Below are 19389 nucleotides of genomic sequence, written 5' to 3'. Positions count from 1 at the left end.
ATCTCGCCGGAAAACGGCCGGTCACCACCGGAACCACCAACAATCGGCCGGCCGACCCTGTAGCTCCACACCTGACCCACCGCCGACCCCCAAAACCTCCCTCACAAACTGCCCCAACCCCATAAAATCGCAAACACCCACCCCAAAAACCACCCACACAGCCGCCCCAACCCTAATAACCACCAGTAAAAAGCCCCTCCTCCCTTCTCCCACCGTCAAAACGATCAATTTTGAGGGTAGGGAAAGGGAGGAGGGGCTTTTACGGGGTGTTTTTGGGGTCGGGGCGGATGTGTGGGTGGTTTTTGGGGTCGAGACGAGTAGCGTGGGTGGTTTTGGGGGTTGGCGGTGGGTCAGGTGGGGAGCTACAGGGTCGGCCGGCCGATTGTTGGTGGTTCCGATGGTGACCGGCCATTTTCCGGCGACATGAGGGGAGGGGTTAGGGTTTGGCGGTGGTCGGGGTGGCTGGGAAAATTTGGGTTTTTTTTTTGTTTTTTTTTTGTATTTTTTTTTAATTTTTATGAATTAAGATAAATGATCCTATTATGTCATGACACGTGTCAGATTAACCCCTAATTACTAACGGAGTTAACGGCCGTTGGTCATTAATGGCACCGGGTGAATTTTTTAAAAACTGGATGGCATTTGGTGAATTCTGAAAAGTCCGATGGCATTTGGTGAATTTTTAAATTGCTCAGTGGCATTTGGTGAAATAGCCGTTATTCTTACTTTTGAACATTAATCTATTAGTTTCTAAACAAAAAATATTAGTCAAATAATAATTAAAAAGGAGTTAAATAAAAGAGGAAATTGAAGAAAATGTAATAAAATTAAAATCACGCTTAAATATCAATAAGAAAAACGAAAAATTGCTATTAATAATCCCAACTTTAAATCGTTTTTTTTTTTTTTTAATAATCCAACTTTGGATTATCTGAATTCTAAGGGTGTTTACTTTCTTCAATCCCAAATCGGTCAACAAAGTCAATGACTTGTTATAATAGATTTTAAAACACGCATCAAGTAGTGATCGATAGGTCTGAAAAAAATTAGGAAAAAAAAAAAACAAAACAAAACTTCTAACCTAGCCCTTCCCTTTCCCTACACTACTCCAACCCCGCCGCCACCAGAACCACCTCAATCCCCTTTCCGCACCGAAAAACCAACCCCAACCCCTCCTCCTCTTGGCTAGTCGCCCCTTCCTTCCGTCCCATCGTCCTTCCCCCTTCCCCCCTTGAACCACCATCCATATTCTCATAAGCCCGTATCCCCCTCCCTCCCCTCAAAACACCCACGAAATCCCTCCCTCACCCTCCTAACGCTCATGAAATCCCTCCCCCGACCCTCGAAACACATGGCCTATTCGCTTATGTTTGTTTAGCCTTAGATTTGGTTAACTTACACCAACTCAGAGTAGTTGTATTTGCGAGTTTCAATTCCAATTTAAACCACCCTGATTTTTTGCAAGTACAACTTAAGTACCCTGACGTGGCGTTTGGAAAGTGGGAATGAGAATTCAATAAAATATTGACAATCCCTTATTTGGGGTGTGAAGGGAATTGATTGGGAATAAGTAGCAAAATTACAATAACACCCTTACTAATATTATATCCTTAAACCTTATGCTTTCATAATGGCAAAATGGTCTTTTTCTATATATTCCCAATCCCTATTACTTGTTCCCCCCAAGTAATAAAATCATGGGAATAGCCCAATTTTATTCTCATTCCCAATCCCACCTACAATTCCCCTTCCCACAAAACAAACAAAGCAATACATACTCCCACCTCCTCAATTCCCATTCCCATTCCCAAGCCCCAATTCCCACTTACCAAACACCCCCTAAATGGTAGTAACTCCTTTAGGTTTGTTGTATTTGTGAGTTTAATTCCAATTTTAAGTATCTTGACTTTTTGCTCACCCAGTCACCCACTCACCCGTATTAAGGTCCAAACTCATACCCGAACAAACCCGACTCATTGACCCGCCCCTCTCAAAAAACTAAACCTCTATCATTCAAAAGTTAACATTCTTTTACAGTGAACTCCCTAAACCCCGCCCCTCTCAAAAAATTAAACCTCTATCGCCGCCGTCAAAAGCCGGTAATTTCGCCGCCGACGACGATTCTCCGCCGCCTGAGAAACCCAGAAAACATGAGAGAAATCGAAGGAGACAACAAAGAAAAAGTAACACCAGGAGAAATTTTAGGAAAAGCATCAGAGCTAAAACCTGGTAAAGGTGCTTACGTTGCCGCTGATGCTGCCGGTGTTAATCTTGTCTACGCTTCTCTTACTGGTTTCCGCACTATCTCTCCTCCTCCTTCCGATTCTACTGACAAGGTTTGTTTCTTCTTGTTAATTTCTTTTACTTTTTTGTTTTCTTAATTTATTAAGCTTCTTTTTAGGGCTTTTGATTGAAATTTGGGAAATATATAGTAATATACAGTAGTATTTGACGTCTTGGTGATTAATAATGTTTCAGAGTTTTTTAAATGGTTAATTTCGTTGATTAGTTTGAGATTATGGAGTTTAATGGGGTATTTATAATTTTGCTATGCATTGATTTGTTGGTGTGATGGAAGTTCTAATGCTATTGTAGAGAGAGCACAAATGGTAATGACTAATGAGGTAGACAGGATTCGGTATCGAGTATCAAGCAGAAATTTCCGGACTTTAATCAACTAAGCTAGTTCGCATATGCGCTATGTAATTGGTTATGGACTTATGGAGTATGAGTGAAGAAATGTTGGTTGAACAACCAAACAGATTATGATTTTCTGTTTGGGTTTTTAAAAATGACTGAGAAGGAAAGAGAAGCGAAGATAGAAGACATGGAGGTTATTAGTTTTAATGTCATTTGGTTTAGTACATTAGGATTGATAGGCACCTTTTGTTTGGTTTTGTTCTTTTGTATATATGGGAAGTCAGGAAGATGACATTTTTACCTCCCAATTCCAATTCTGTCCTTTCAACAATATGCTTTGAGTGCATTAGATAATACTTTATTAGGACTTGACTAACAATGTTATGGTTTTTGGGTTGGTGTGAGGTGCTAAGCGTGCATATCCATCTTGGAGTGTTAGTTGTCCAACATGGGTATTTTAGGCGAAATGAAGATTTGAAGTGCAATGAGTTGAGGTTTGGCTTGATTTAGGTTAAATGAGAGGATATGAATTGAATTGTTGATTGATTTTTGCATAGGGTTATTGTTTCTATTATCATGGTCTTGTGGTAGGTTGACCAAGCATGCAGAACAAAAATGGGGAAGAGAACGGAGTTTGAGTTTCATCTATTTTTATGACTAAATTATTAGTTGCAAGGTTGACATTCAGTTTTTCTTTGCTAGAACTACTTGGACTTTAATTGTATCTTTCCTTCAATTTTTTTTTGAAATCTAGGCCAGGCCTAGAGTTTGTGAAGTGGTTAATCTGGAGGAAATCTAAGTAGCAATTTCCTTACATTGTAGATTGTGGATTGTTTTGATTGTATGGATTTGAGATGTTCCAATGCAGAGGTTTAGAGTTGTGTGACTTTTTTAGTGGTTCCATATATGTGGTATCTATGCAGTACATGAAGAACTTTGAATGCCAATATTTCTGATCTGGAGAGGTGGTTTAGTGGCTCTACTTTCAAAACTATAGAAGCTTGGAACCTGAGTAGAATTTTCAATGCAAAAATATTTGGATGGGTCATTGTTCAACATATCAAGTGTTCTCAACCCAATATTTTGGCTCAAGGTAGCCAATTTGGCGGCTTACTTAATAAGGAGTACTACTATGCTATATATCTAGTCTATGCCAATTTTTATACTAGGGAGACAGATATCAAGCCTTTTGGAACACTAAGGATGGTGCTTTTAGAGCCAATTCCATGATCGGGGCAGATTGAAGTCTTGAATACATTATAACTCAAGCGACTCCATTCCGAGGTTTTTCTTTAGCTGTGATTGGAGATAATTATTTCCTATGTTCTTGCCAAAGTTCTCTAACTGCTAGGGGTTGAATTTGGATTTGTCTAGAGAATCTTTGTTTGTTTGTATGTGTTCCCCCGTCCCCCATATTAGAATCTTTGATGGACTAACACAGTTTGTTGAATAAACAGTCCTAGCAACATGGAAGTGTTTTTGTTTCGGAAAAGTCCTTTACTATTAGGTTATTAATGGGCTTGGTGTAAAGTTTTAGTATCCGCTTCTTTTGACAATTCTATACGGCAGACCAAATATGTTGAATGTTAAAGGCGACCTTTTAATATTGTCCAATTTCACTTCATGACCTTCCTAAGGTTTCATGCCAGGAATTTCCAACCCAACAAACCATAGCAGCCACCCTTCATGCCATGGAAACCAACCTTTTCCTCTCCTCCTCAAAAATAGGTTAAACTTCACAGGTAGGATAATGTAGGCATAATAGGGGTGTGGGTGGCTTTCATGATGAAGTGGGGTGGTTATCATGTTAGGTTAGGTGGGAAGAGGGGGGAAAGTGAACATTGATGAAGAATTTTACAGAGGGTCATTGGTCTAACAAATAGAATTTGTCAATATTATGTGGTACCAGGTAGAATGTCGCTAACTCGCTATATGTTTTAAAATGTCCAGGTTTTTATTTGATGTATCATGCTTGCAGTAATTGCTGTATTAATTGATGTCGATAGATTTAGCAATTGGCTTTGTTTATTACATAATTCACATGATGCCTATGTTCTTACAACTGCAACACTTTCTTCTAAAGAGATCAGTCGTGGAGGTAACCGGCCATAAAGCGCATGGTGCAGTCCCTGAACCTGGCTGCACAGTCCTTGCACGGGTAAGTTTATTTTTCTTGATAACTTTTAGCAATAAATTTAATATTAATGTATATAATTGAGTTCCTTTAAAAAATATATTTCCAATGGTGTGGGGTGCTAGGCAATTTCCCTTCCTCCAGAAAATTTCTTATTTTTCTTATAATTCCAATATGTTTTCCTAGCTTTTTGAAATTTATCAATGTTACTTATTAACTCTATGAAGTATGAAGGGGTAAAAAATAACGACTTATTGTCATTGCTAGTGACTATTGAGTTGCGTGTGTCATTACATTTGCTGATTTGCATGTTATGATATGCTTTTGCAAACTGAAACTAATCTGTATGTGATCTTCATGACAGGTTAAAAAGGTGATGGCTAAAATGGCTTCAGCGGATATCATGTGTGTTGGTAGCAAGTCTGTTAGAGAAAATTTTACAGGCGTAATTAGGTGCTTGCTTTGTGTTAGAAGAGCATTGTTCTGTATTGTTATCCATAATACATATTATGCAGGTCTTGATTAAGTAAAATTTCTGTGCCTTGGCAGACAGCAGGATGTAAGAGCGACTGAGATTGACAAGGTCGATATGCACGCTTCATTCCGAGCTGGTGATATCGTCAGGGCAGTGGTTGTATCCTTGATATACTAGTTATTCTGCCGTATTAGTCTTTTCTTCCATTATTTTTCTATTTATGGTTTTCTATGTTAATATATCTCTAATGGATGTGTTGCTACCTCAGTTTTTTGGATCTCTTTTAAGTATTTGCATAAATTCACTGCCAAAAGGAACGGTTGAAAGCTTTGTTAAAAATGATTAACTTAAGCATTTACACATTCTATCTATTGGTACTAAACTGGCTCTTCTTTTACCTCAAGTACCCTTGTCGAATCTTTGACACTTCGCTTTGGACCAGAATATGAAATTTTGTCATATAATACTTGAGTCTGTCACGAGTCTGTAGTCCATACAGTCATACCTAATTTATCTGTGGGCATGTGCTTTATTTTACTCTATGAGCCTTATGAAGAATTCCTTGACATATCTATTAGCTATCCCTGGGGGATGCAAGGGCCTATCACTTGTCAACAGCAAAAAATGAATTGGGAGTTGTTTCTGCAGAAAGCACTGCAGGTTAGTGAATTTGGCTATACGTCTTGCTTTGAGCCTTTGTTATTGCCCCTTTCTGGTTTCCATTCTGTTTATTTAGTTACTGCATGAGATGATGATTTAAATATTCTTTCAGGTGAGACAATGATTCCAATAAGTTGGACAGAGATGCAGTGTCCTGTGACAGGCCAAATTGAGCAGAGAAAGGTTGCCAAGGTTGGAAATTGAGACCCAACATTCTTTCAACATAGGACTTAGGAATGATAAGCTCTTTGTAAAGCTGAATATTGTCATATAGAAATCACCGCGGTTTTGTTACATGTATTGTGAGCTCTTGTTCTAGGATTTATTCTGGCTTTTTGTTTAGTGTTGATAGACCATGATTTAGGAAATACTACATGATTTAGTAGCTGCAGAATTCAGCTCAAAATTTACAACAGTGACATGATCTACTCCGTATTGTAATTGCTTCTGCTGCAATGCCACAGTTAGTCTCTATGGATGAGCTAAAAAGGATTTATGCTTGGAGATATCAAATTTAAGGGGAAATCTAAGTTCATCAGGCTGATTTACATGGGATGTAAATCAGGGGGTATTAATGTCATTTTAGTTATTTAATTGGGGGTATTTTTGTATTTTCATCTTAATTATTTTCATCTCTTTCTTCCTCCACTCTCCAATTCGGCAATTCCCATCCACCTTCTTCCTCCAAGCCAGTAAATCTGCTCACCAATGATACCACCACTTGTGACGGTTCAAAATGCCGTTGCGATGGTAAGGCTTTTCCCTAAGGGGTTGATATGGCCCTAATTTACACCGATTGCTACTAGGGTATCTTTTTGTAATCGCCGCGAAGCGGTGTTGGGGTCGTTGTTGCAAAGAGAATCACAGGGTTGTGATGGTGATAGACGCGAAGATGGTGGTGGTTGGGATGGACTGTGATGGTGATGGCGATTGAGAAGAAGATGGTGGTGGTGGTTGTTCTGTTACTTGCCACCGTCACTAGTGGGAATTTTGCATTTGTTAAAAAAACCCATATAAATGAATATAATATTAATTGCAAGTACAGTATATGGCCCACATCAGTAGCTGATTGACAAAATTTTGCCAATCAGGCTGATTGCCTGGGTCTGCCTCCAAATTTAACAGTTTTATACTTTTATTGATAACATTTTTTTTCCCATTGCTGCCAAGTGAACTTTTTGATGCAGAACGAGAAAACAGCAATTGTTTAATGAGATTGAGCTAATGGAATCAATTGGTTCCCTACAAAAGTTTAAAGCTCATAATTTCCTCTCCGGCTGAGAATGCTATGCAGGGGCAAATGTTATGGCACTGCCTCATTAGAGGTGCATTGTTTAAGTGTTACTTTGCCTGCACCAAGAAATAAAAAGGTTCACATTTCACAAGCTAATTTGTGATCATGAATAAAGCATATTATAAATTTTATGCCATCTAATCTACACCCAAATTTTGTGGGCCATTAGATATCCACAAAAATTTCCAACACCACAAAATGATCTTGAAACCACTCCCAAAATGCACCATTTGTCCAGTGCTAAAGTTGCTAACCAAAAAAAAGCCAATGTTGCACTTGATATTTCAAATTTTTGGGTCAAAAATCAAAATATAATTTCTTTTAAACAAAGAAAAGAAATAAGCTCCCAAAAATGGCTACTCTTTACCATCATCAATACTATCATCCTCTTCTTCTTATTCAATCTTCTTCAACTAAATTATGTTCCACAAAATCACTGTTTTTCAACAATTATTCAAATTCCCACTTCAGAAAATCTCTTAGCTTCAAAACCCATATCCCCAAATTTCCTCTAACTGTTGCATTTGCTCTCACTCAATCAGATTCTCCCAAATCCTCTAATCCTGATCCACAAACCCTTCTTCAAGAATTAGCGGTTAGTTGTTCTTTGGATTTTATTTTTGTTTTTGGTATTTAAGTCTTAAAGTTTCCCTTTTTTAAGTGAAATTTTGAAGTTTGTTTTGCTAGTTTGCAGGTTAATTTGGATTTGCCACCTGATTACTTTGCCAAACTTCCTAGGGACCTTCGTCTTGATGTAAGTGAATATTTTGTTAAATGGTTTTTTTTTTTTTTTTTTTTTTTTTTTGGTTGTAAAATTTGAAGTTATGTTGATTATAGTGTGAAGTTGGCAACTTGGAAGAAATTTAATTTTGTGTTTCATAATTTAGGGTTTTGGTTAATTATGTGAAAATGTTTGTTACAGCTCAATGATGCCGCATTTGATCTTTCAAATGGACCTGTTCTTGATGAGGTTAGCTTTGTTGAATGTGTTTTATACTTTTATGCTGCAATTTTCTGTAAACTGGGCTCTAGTAATTTGATCTCTTTGCAATTGTTTTACAATGAGTAATATATGGACATTGCACTAATGCACTATGGTCGTTGTAAAGAATCGGTTTTATGTGATGAATTGGTTGACTAACATACAAAAATGAAAGGATTAGATTTTTAGATAAGTCATGTGATACTTTTGTATGGTAACTCCCAATTTACTTTGACATCGTAAGTGACATAGCTAGGTTAGGTTTTCCTGTCGTGGGGATAATGAACATCGTGTAGAAAGGTAAATTTAGTTTTACTAGATCGTGTGGCAAGGCGTTGTTAAGAGATTGTATTTACAGTGAGTAGTATGAGAGGCAGGCCAGGCAGCCAGCAGACTAATATCAATGTACAATTGGTTTAGGATCATTGCTTAAATTTTTGATTGAGATGATTGATGACAGCTTTATCGGCCAATATGATTAATTTGAATTTGATTACTTGATGTTTTGGGATGATGTACTGGAGGTCAACTCAGGATAGGGAGAGATGAGAACTTTGTTGGTTAACATTGTGGACACTAATGAATCAGTGTCCTTAATGCGGGCTTGTGGCTGGGGTATGCCGTATGCTTTTGAATGTATCCTTGCAAAGCCTTTTCTTTGTTTCTCAACCTCAACACTTTGCTCCTTTAGGGGCTTCTGAAGTTTATGTGGCTTTTTAAGTTTAAACCGTGTAGCTAGGATTTAGCAGTTTTTATGTTACTGGCATTCTTAGTTTGAGGTTGACAAAGAGTGTAATAGAGATTTTGATAGATTTGATAGGAATATGGAAACTCTGTTGACATGGATGGATAGATTGATTCGGTGGGAGTTGAAAAATATCTGCCATTAGTGAGGAATTGGATGAATATCTTTTGCAGGCGTAGCAAACCAAACTAGATAGGAGTATAAGATTCCTTTACACAGTTTTCACATCATATAATAACAGAACTATAGAAGAACAACTTTCTTTAGATCTATGCATGGCAAGTTGGCGACAAATAAGTGCTGAAGGGAGATTTCGTAGAATTCTGTGAACATCTTAATCTTGAAGAACAACCCTGTAGAACTCTGATTGTAGTTTTGGCAAAAAATAATTAATGTAATTCTAAAATTGACATGTATATTCCAAATTGTGATCTTATGTTAGGACACAATACTTTAAAGAGTCAAGTCAATATCAATGTGAATGACAAGAAAAAAGGAGTCAACCTCATCCCTTGCGAATATGCTTTCAAAGATAATTGCCAAACATGATTGGGGATGGTTTATCGTGTGGTTGTGTGAAGGATGACATATATATCTGTGTGGACCTTTTGCGAAATGCTTGAAGGGTACGATAACGACAATAACCTTTCTGAGACCATTTGAAGACCAAAGGCTTATGCTGAAGGACATTTCCTTCCTTATCAAGCTACAAAGGGAAGACCCAGGCAAAATAAAGGGATATATTTCACTTTCTTGTTATCGGGTGGTTTCTTTGTTGAATTTGAGTTTTAATTGTATGTAATTGGCTGGATTAGACTTAGTAAAGTGGAATAAAAATAATCCTGCGACAACTTGGAAGAGGAGGATAAAGGACTAATGGATTATAGATATATGGTAGTTAATTCTTCGGGTTATTTGATGGTACTGTAGATAGGAGATGAATCCACGGTATTTGATGCGCGTTTTTAAAGAACCTATGTAATTGTAGTCAGGGTTTCAACTTGAGCAATAGTGGTATAGAACAACCCCCCCCCCCCCCCCCCCCACCCACACACACACAACACACACTCACACACATACACAAAATGTTTTCTTTTAATACAATCTTGTTTTCCCACCACTTAATCCATGGCTTGTAACGTGCAAATTTGTGTAAAGTTTAGGATGATCATTTATATGGTGCAAGCTATCTGCAACAAACTGAATTGCCACTTTAATTTTTGAGACACTTTTTTTTTTTTATTTATTTTTTTTAGTGTGGCCAAGAGCTAGGGGAGACGTTATTGAATCTGACTCGTGCATGGGAATCAGCTGATACTTCAACTTCTTCCTCTTTAGCCAAGCAGCTCCCTTTATTGGAGACTTCTTTGACTGAAAGGGAAAAGGCAGGTAAGATTTGATCGACGTATTGATTGTTAAATTGTCAAAATGTAATGCTTAATCCTCACCCATAAGCCTTTTTCCTTTGTAGCTTTTGGTAAGCGATTGCTGTCTGCTGGAAGAAGATTCCAATCAATGGGACAATATGGTCAAGGTGAACTAGAAAGGGTATAGTGCATCCTTAACATTTTCTTATGCTGCTTTACTAAATCGAAGGAAATTTAAAACTAGTTTATGATATTTTACACGTCAATGAGCAGCAAAACAACTAATTATCCGGGATAATGGTGTAAGAGGTTGATGTGGCTAAAAGTGCTTATGCAGCAATTCATTTTTTCACTCCTTAGTGTAATTAACTTTTAAATCATGCATTCCTAAATAGCAGTATTCTTGGCTGCTTGCAACAAGTATAGATTGCCAAGTCAATGATTTCTGTTGGGAAGCTTCTATCTGCAACTGCAGTGCCTACAACTGAGGAACTCCCCAAAGCTGAATCTCGGACTTTCAAGGTGCGCTATCTTCTCCAACCCCTATGATTCCCCCTCACCCTCTGTGCCCTTTTACATGATAGTGGATGCTACTGTCTACTGTTAGATGTACCAAGTCTTATGTGTACCACCAACTGCAGTTTGGAGAACTTCAAGTCGAAGTGACACCTGAAAAGGCGATTACAGGTGCAGTTATCGCTGTTGTTTTTGGGTATGCCCCATTGTTACTGACTACTGAGTGAAGCAACAATGCCTCTGGTTTATCATCGAACTTGTTTGAATATTTTGTCATAATTTTGCTTTCTACTGACAACTTCCATGTTTTTAGGATCCTATCATGGCAAATTAGTCAAGGAATTCAAAGCATCTCAGACGGTAAATTGCAATATGCAAATGATAATGCTTTGCTGCTGGCCAAGGTTTTTGAACATATTCATCTTAGAATCCATCTGATTAGTTAAATGTCGCTGTGATCAAGTTCAAATAGCTAACATTCGATTCCAATTTTGTCTGATTGCAGTCTTTGAGGACATCTCTAATTGCAATGTTCTATACATCCACTTTGCTGTCTGGGTTTTCTGCAGTTGGTTTGGTCTTGCTTGCAGTACAACTCAAGTCAAAGAACGAGTGATGGTCGATGTTCTGATCTAATGGTCTTCTTAGTTGTGGTCATCGATTAATTATGGTAAATTGTTGTTCCATCTGGTGGACTGGTGGTTGGCTACGTATTTAAGTTTATTAACATTATTAAGTACTCCGTATTTTGTAAAAATAGGCTTTTTAATAACTTAAGGAGCATAGGTGCATAGCTGCATTATGCCTAAATTATTGTTTATAATACAACCGTTGTATACAAAACACCCGTCGAAATTAGTTGCCAACTGCTGCTAAAACCACTATTGCATGCTTACAGTAATTTATTCTTACCAAGACATAATCTTTGACATTAATCATCAATAACAATACTTAAATACATTGCGTACTTACACGATCTATTTAGGTCATTGTCCCAAATTCTTCATAATTTCTTTGACTTTTTAAAAATTTATCAACAGAGTTTGGCCTGATTCTCAAATTTCAACACGCTTTTCTAAATTTTCAAAGTGGGGGAAAAAAAAAAGAAAAGAAAAAGTCCAATATTTAGAAATTATATTTGAAGTTAAACAAATATCAGGCGGCGAATCTCAAACCTAAGATTCATGCTTAAGAAAGATAGATTATGTTAGGGAATCTCAAAGTAGATTGATTAATTCACTAATTATATTACTTAAATATAGGAGTAGTTCTTAGCTGTAATTATTGACCTACTCTTTAATGATCATTTTCATCAATGATATTTCAAAGTCGTGGGAATGATACTGCAATAGACTTTGTTAATATAATTCATATAAAAACCATAGGTTATACAAATATAATACGAGTACTTGTACTATTGAATATGTTACATATACCAACAACTAACTCAGAAAATTCTAGTAGATTTTCTTAATTTTTTTTTTTTTTGAAGGGGGGATTTTCTTAATTTGTTTAATCTTATTTAGGTCATTTGAACTGTACTTGTATGACTAAACCATGTGTTTACAACTTCGATGCGTCATTATTTAGATGGTTACATTGCATTAATTATATTCCAAGGTTTAATTATGTTGCAAGCTAGCTCTGACCAATATTATTTAATTTTTATATTTATGTGATTAAACAAAAATCAAGAGGGCAATTTTTCATCGATTTTAGCTGATTTTAAGCAACTAAACAATGGAGGAAGGGCCAAGTTGGGTGGTTTACTAGGAATGGTATTGGCCCTTAGGTATATAATAATAATAATAATAATAATAATAATAATAATAATAATAATAATAATAATAATAATAATAATAATAATAATAATAATAATAATAATAACAATAACAATAACAATAACAACAATAATAATAATCTGTATTTGGTTATTTCAAAATTAGTTTAGCAATATATCAGAATTAAATGACAATCATAGAATAATGAAAAAAATGTTAGATTATAAATGCGATAAGGAAAAGGAGTTTCACCCGAAACAAGCTAAAGGTAACTTAAGATAATAGTGCACCTTTATGTGAATCATGCTAGGGTGCACCAACTACCTTTTATTAATACCATTGAGGACTCGAGGTATGCTCTTTCGTTCGTCTTTATTAGTAAGCTAAAGTGCACTTATAAATCGCAATTTAAAGTAATAAGAGACTTTTGAGTAGAAAAATACATTAGGACAAAATTTATTAGCTAAAAATCTAAATATAATGGAACAAAATAGGTCATACTAAATTTAATTATTGATCCCATTTGTTACACAAAAACTCAATCCCACAATGAACTTAGGCCGTCAAAACAATAAAAAATAATAAAATGAATTTCTCATCTCAATGCATATAGTGAATTGAAATAAGTTTGTCTCTATATATGACATGTAAATTAAATTTTTTTAAGAAAAAACCCATCAAATTAGTATTATAGTTTTCAACTAATTAATTTAATAAATTTATATCAATGATCTATTCAACTAAATCTTCAGTTCTAGGTTAGTAATAAGAGAAAAAAAAATGGTTTCAAAACCACCAAAAAAAAAAAAAAAGGGAGAGAGAGAGAGAAAAAAAGAGAAAGAGAGAGAGAAAAAAGGTTAGTAATAAGAGAAATCTCTTATTATTTAAAACGTATATTCTCTCTATACAATATCAATATTCATTAGTACGTGTAATTTTAACTAATACTGTATTATACTTTGATGCTTCACATGTTACATAACTAGTTTTTAGTTTCTTTAGGGTTAAATAATGTAGATAAATAGACAAATCGAGTACTATTTTCTTTTTCTTTTGCATCCAAAGTTCAACTTTACTATACTAAACTAGTCACTTTAATAATTAGTGTGTAGTACTCTTAGCTATTTCAGTGAAATGTACGGTAGCTTATTGGAAGATGCAACTCATGCAAGATAGTTTTCAATATATAAATAAGAGCAAATTATTATTAAAAATCTGTGATATGCATGGTTCATGAATCTTGCCCACTTGATAGTTGATAGTGCAACGCCATTTCTATATATGAAAAGTAAAAGATTCCTATCTTTATTGTCTTTGAAACTTTTTTCTCCCATTGTTTCCACTTTAGAAAAGACCAGTGCCATACTCCGATCTTTCGTCCTATAAAGATTGTCTTATTTTTCTTTTTGATTAGTTTTAATAATATTTTCTTATTTACATTTAATTATATAAGCTTATTAGTACCTATTTTCCACAATTCCTCTCTATTGATAAAGTGCTCCGTATTTCATTTACTAAGGTCCTATTCTCTTCACCTTTTAAAAAAATATTAAGTAAAAATAATTTCAGTTCAGTTAAAATAAGTTTAGTTAAGTTAAATAGTTTAATTCAGTAAAAATAATTTCAGTTCAATAAAAATAAGTTTAGTTCTGTGAAATTCATTTTTCTTAAAAAAGAATTATAATAGAAAATCAGTACAAATAATTTCAGTTCAGTAAAATTAATAAGTTTAGTAAAAATAATTTAAGTTCAGCAAATATAATTTTATTTCAGTAAAAATAATTTCAATTCAGCAAAAATAAGGTGAAGAAAACGGGGCCTAAAAATCTAATCTATCTACTCGCTTAATACATACAATAATTAATACGAGTATAGTGAAAAACGAAAATGATGAAGCAATGTTTAAGGAATGGTTGAATATTTTTTAGCATTGCAAGTTGCAACAAGGGTTTGATTTTAATTTTTGTGACAAGTTGTGACATTACTTTTTTTGATCGAGTCAAGCATTAAAGTAGTTGCACTTGCACTATTCTTGTCATTATTATCAAGCAACTATTATTGTCTTCATGACTTCGTCAACTTATGTGTGCTTGTTAACACTATAGCTATAAATGGAGTTTATAGTTAATTATTCTTCCTGATTTGTTTTATGTTTAATAGTTAATGCTAAATAATTTCTTTATTAATTTTTATTTTTTATTTTTTTATTGAAACAAATCTAACAACATCCAATACGAGTGTAATTTTCTTTCAATATAAATCACTAAATATAGTTAAAATATTATAGATAAATAATAAATGGTGCTAGTAAAGTAAAAGGAAGAATTATTATTCAACACTCCCGTCAAAAAAAAAAAAAGAATTATTATTCAACACTCCATCATAATTGTTTACCATAAAAATTTAAACCTACAATATACAAATAAAGATGGGAGAAAAATATACGAAAACAATGATTTCAATGATAATTTATGGGTTACAATTCTCGTAACTCTATTGATTCCTCTCTCCAAAGGGTTAGGGTTTTGATATGTTTATAGTACGGGGCCTTGCCGGTTTTGATATGTTTATAGTACGGGGCCTTGCCGGCTTATTCCATACTATGGACCTACAATGTTTGGTAGTAGGGAGGAGATGGGTCTTTGTGGCTTATTCCATCTAAGCCTGATTGAACCTAGAAACGACGACCTGTTTATATAGAGAGTCATAGAGTAGTTTACAAGATAAAAATCATATACAATATTCTACGAGATCTTGAAGATACATATCTTATATTTTTCGATATTATTTCCTTATTTACATATATCTGATACCCAATAATTAGTAAAATTTCGGTGTCAACAATCATCATAATCTCAAGAATAGCACATGTGATGCATGTCATCCATACAATTTGGATTCAATGGAATTATTAGCAATTAATTATCACACAAACGCCTTTAGAAGCGCTTTACCACTAATCAAACAAGCTTAACAAATACTCCAACGCATTCTATGATTCTATCCCCTCTTAATTTTACGGAGTAATATAAAGATTAATTTTTAATCCCAACAATACAATGGAAAATTCAAAGAGATCTTGAATTTTCTCAAATAATTCACCTTTAACGTGCTTACAATAAATGCCCTTTTTATGTAACTAGAAAATTTTATCATACCACTAGTTGCTGTACCATGTACTTTAGCTTAGTGATTTGTCGTTTTAATGTAATGTACCCCCTTTCAAGCTGACGCAACTACTGATGACTTACGACACACCTCAAGTAAGTCAAATTGTACGGGAGTTAGTTTATGATTGGATTAATAATTATGATCCCGTATCAAAAGATAGTCTGATTACATATAAATCAGGCATTTAAAATCCGTTGATACAAACTCATTTCTTAAAATTAATTAGTCCATCAAACTCATACGTTATTGGTGGTTCTCTTTTCATTTCGATTATAGATTACTGGTCTCAACTCACATATGAGTTCTGAAATAACAAATTTATTTCATTGAATAATAAATGATAAGTATTTAACAATGTCATTATCCCAAAAGAGGAAAGAAGAAAATTATTTACAATATGATGGAAGAAGCTATAATTATACCACCTGATGAATTTTTAATACCAAAAATAAGGGTTATTTTTTTTTTTCAAGTTGGTATAATTAAGTAACGACTGTAATTGAGGTTATAATTGCGGTTAAAAAGTTGACCATTAGAGGTTTGACTTCAAAATAAGGTGAGGTGTGTAGCTTCTAGAGCAAAACTCCTAGAAATGTACAAGCAACTCCGTTGAAAATTAAAACAATTTACAGCCAATTTTATTTACAAGTTGCAAAAAGATAATGATATGTAATTTAACGTACATATTTAACTACTTGTAATTTTCATGAGGATATCTTTCTTTACCTTACCATTGAATAACCTCTTGAATAATTTACCATACGGGCTCATAATTTCATAATATTCACTTCTTTACCTTATCATTTAGGGCCCTTTCAAAAAAAAAAACCTTATCATTTAGGGTATGTTCACATTTATTGAATTGAGCTGAACTGAACTGAAATGAAATGAACTGGACTGAATAGAGTTGAAATGAATATTAAGTAGGAACTGAAATTAAGCTGAAGTGAATAGGCCCTAATAAGTATCCTCTTAAAACTAAACTAAGTGATTTGTTTTCAAAAATAGAAATAAGAACAACCCACTCACAAAAATATCTAAGAAGACCATCTCTTACCTTACTAATTACAGTTGTACTCACCGTTGACACTGTACTAGTACTATATACTTAAATTTATACTCAATTAGACTCTTAACTTATAATCCTCAAATATAAATATACTTGTATGCATACATTTACATGACCTATAACACAATATCATCTTCCTTTCCTATTATACCTATGCTTATCCATAATTTCTAACCTCTATTTTTTCCATATCCTCATACAATGGCTTGTAACGCTGCGGAGCTCCTTCCCCTCCTAGGCGGCTCGGCTAATGCCACCGCGGCAGCCACCTACTTATGTAACCGTTTTACAACGGTGGCATACGCGGTGGACACCACGTACCTGCTTTTCTCAACCTACTTGGTTTTCGCCATGCAACTTGGTTTCGCGATGTTATGTGCCGGGTCAGTCCGGGCCAAGAGTACGATGAACATCATGCTTATCAACGTTCTTGATGCTGCTGCAGGGTCACTTTCTTACTACTTATTTGGGTTTGCGTTTGCTTTTGGTTCGCCTTCGAATCCCTTCATTGGACGACGTTTCTTTGCTCTTAATGATGTGCCTGAAGCTGGTGTTGATTATAGTTTGTTCTTGTACCAATGGGCTTTTGCTATCGCGGCCGCTGGGATCACCAGCGGCTCGATAGCAGAACGTACAAAGTTCGTAGCCTATTTAATATACTCGTCATTTTTGACCGGGTTCGTGTACCCGGTCGTGTCTCATTGGTTCTGGTCCGCGGACGGATGGGCTAGCCCATTTAATGGGGATAACTTGTTGTTTGGGACGGGAGCCATCGACTTTGCTGGGTCAGGTGTGGTTCATATGGTTGGTGGGGTGGCGGGGTTGTGGGGTGCTTTTATCGAAGGCCCGAGGATTGGCCGTTTTGATCGTAACGGCCGGTCCGCGGTCCTAAGAGGGCATAGTGGTTCATTGGTTGTGTTAGGGACTTTCTTGCTTTGGTTTGGATGGTATGGGTTTAATGCTGGTTCTTTTTTGACTATTCTTAAGCCTTATGGTGAGCCTGGGGGATTTTATGGTCAATGGAGTGCGGTCGCGAGGACAGCTGTCACAACGACATTGGCTGGGTCGACCGCAGCGTTGACTACTTTGTTTGGTAAGAGGATGTTGGTGGGTCATTGGAATGTAATTGATGTGTGTAATGGGTTATTGGGTGGGTTTGCAGCTATTACTTCTGGGTGCTCCGTTGTTGAGCCATGGGCGGCTATAATCTGTGGATTTGTAGCCTCTTGGGTTTTAATTGGGTTTAATAAGTTAGCCGAAAAGGTTAAATATGATGATCCACTCGAGGCTGCCCAATTGCACGCCGGGTGTGGCATGTGGGGTCTAATCTTTACTGGTCTATTCGCTACAAAGAAATTTGTACAAGAGGTTTACGGGTCGGATAGGACCCATTATGGACTATTCATGGGTGGAGGGGGAAGGCTACTAGGTGCTCAAATTATTCAAATTCTCGTTATCTTCGGGTGGGTTAGTGCCTTAATGGGTCCGCTTTTCTTTATCCTAAAACAACTTGGGCTCTTAAGAATTTCGAGCAAAGATGAGATGGCGGGTATGGATCTAACCAAACATGGTGGATTTGCTTACATGTACTATGATGAAGATGACTCGTCACAAAGGCCTCCCTTCGCGATGACTAAGGTGGAGCCTAGTAGCATGACTCCTGATGGTAGACAAGCAAATGTATGATCAAATAATGCAAAATTATGTAAGAATTTCTAAGATTAATTGTGCAATTAAGTTGATTGAATATGAGTAGTTTAGGTTTGACAATTTCAAGTTGTTCTGTTTGCTAAATCCTTGCTTGTATATTTTGACACTCTTTTGTCCAGTGTTAGTGTGAATGTATTGATGATCTTGTGTGGATGAAGTATGAATGTATTGATGATTTCGTGTGGATGAAAAAAAAAGGGTTTTTCTACATTATAACCCTCTAACTTTTCATTTTCTACGATGCGCCCTCCTTTTTGAGAAATCTATATTGTTACCTTAAAATACATTTACCTTCTATATGGTAATCTTGCCGTTATCTTGCAGTCAACAACTTCCGTTAGTGGGGTCCACTCACCACTAATAATTTTTTTTTATCAATTTGCGTGTTGAAAATAGTTCCCTTAAAGGTTTTGGGGGCGGCTATTTTGGCTAAATGAACCAAATTGAGCTCAGATTTAGCAAAAAAAAATAACACAAATGCCTCGTTATGCATATTAAGAAATGTCTCGATTTACGTGTTTACGTAGTTGATACGCAAAACAAGACATTTGCGTCATTTATTTTTTACCAAATCTGAGCTCAATTTGGACCCAAGAGGGCCAAAATAGCCCCCAAAACCTTTAACGAAACCATTTCCAACACGCAAATCGATAAATAAATGTTATTAAGTGGTGAGTGGGCCCCACTAACGGAATTTGTTGATGGCAAAGTTACCGTATAGAAACTAAATGTACTTTGAGGTTACAGTGTAGATTTCTCAAAAGGGGGGGCATATCGTAGAAAACGGGAAGTTAGAGGGTTATAATGTAGAAAAACCCAAAAAAAAAAAAAATGGTACTTGTTTA

The 19389-nt window shown here is 35.6% G+C and overlaps 1 pseudogene across 1 annotated transcript; it reads left to right on the top strand.

Annotated features, from left to right (window-relative positions):
- Window positions 1-2014: 2014 nt before the first annotated feature.
- Window positions 2015-18806, top strand: LOC145603812 (uncharacterized; annotated as a pseudogene). The gene is made up of 16 exons (XR_014104909.1): window positions 2015-2336; window positions 4724-4798; window positions 5139-5227; window positions 5324-5408; window positions 5828-5909; window positions 6022-6101; window positions 7535-7798; window positions 7898-7957; window positions 8126-8173; window positions 10187-10319; window positions 10402-10478; window positions 10724-10819; window positions 10939-11009; window positions 11127-11217; window positions 11319-11428; window positions 17035-18806. The product of XR_014104909.1 is annotated as an uncharacterized LOC145603812 (transcript).
- The last annotated feature ends 583 nt before the right edge of the window (window positions 18807-19389 follow it).

The sequence above is a fragment of the Chenopodium album genome, chromosome 22 (assembly GCF_948465745.1).
Source record: "Chenopodium album chromosome 22, dcCheAlbu1.1, whole genome shotgun sequence".
In the NCBI taxonomy this organism is placed as follows: Eukaryota; Viridiplantae; Streptophyta; class Magnoliopsida; order Caryophyllales; family Amaranthaceae; genus Chenopodium; species Chenopodium album.
The sequence above is the reverse complement of the archived record's forward strand: the minus strand, read 5'-3'. Positions and strand labels throughout refer to the sequence as shown.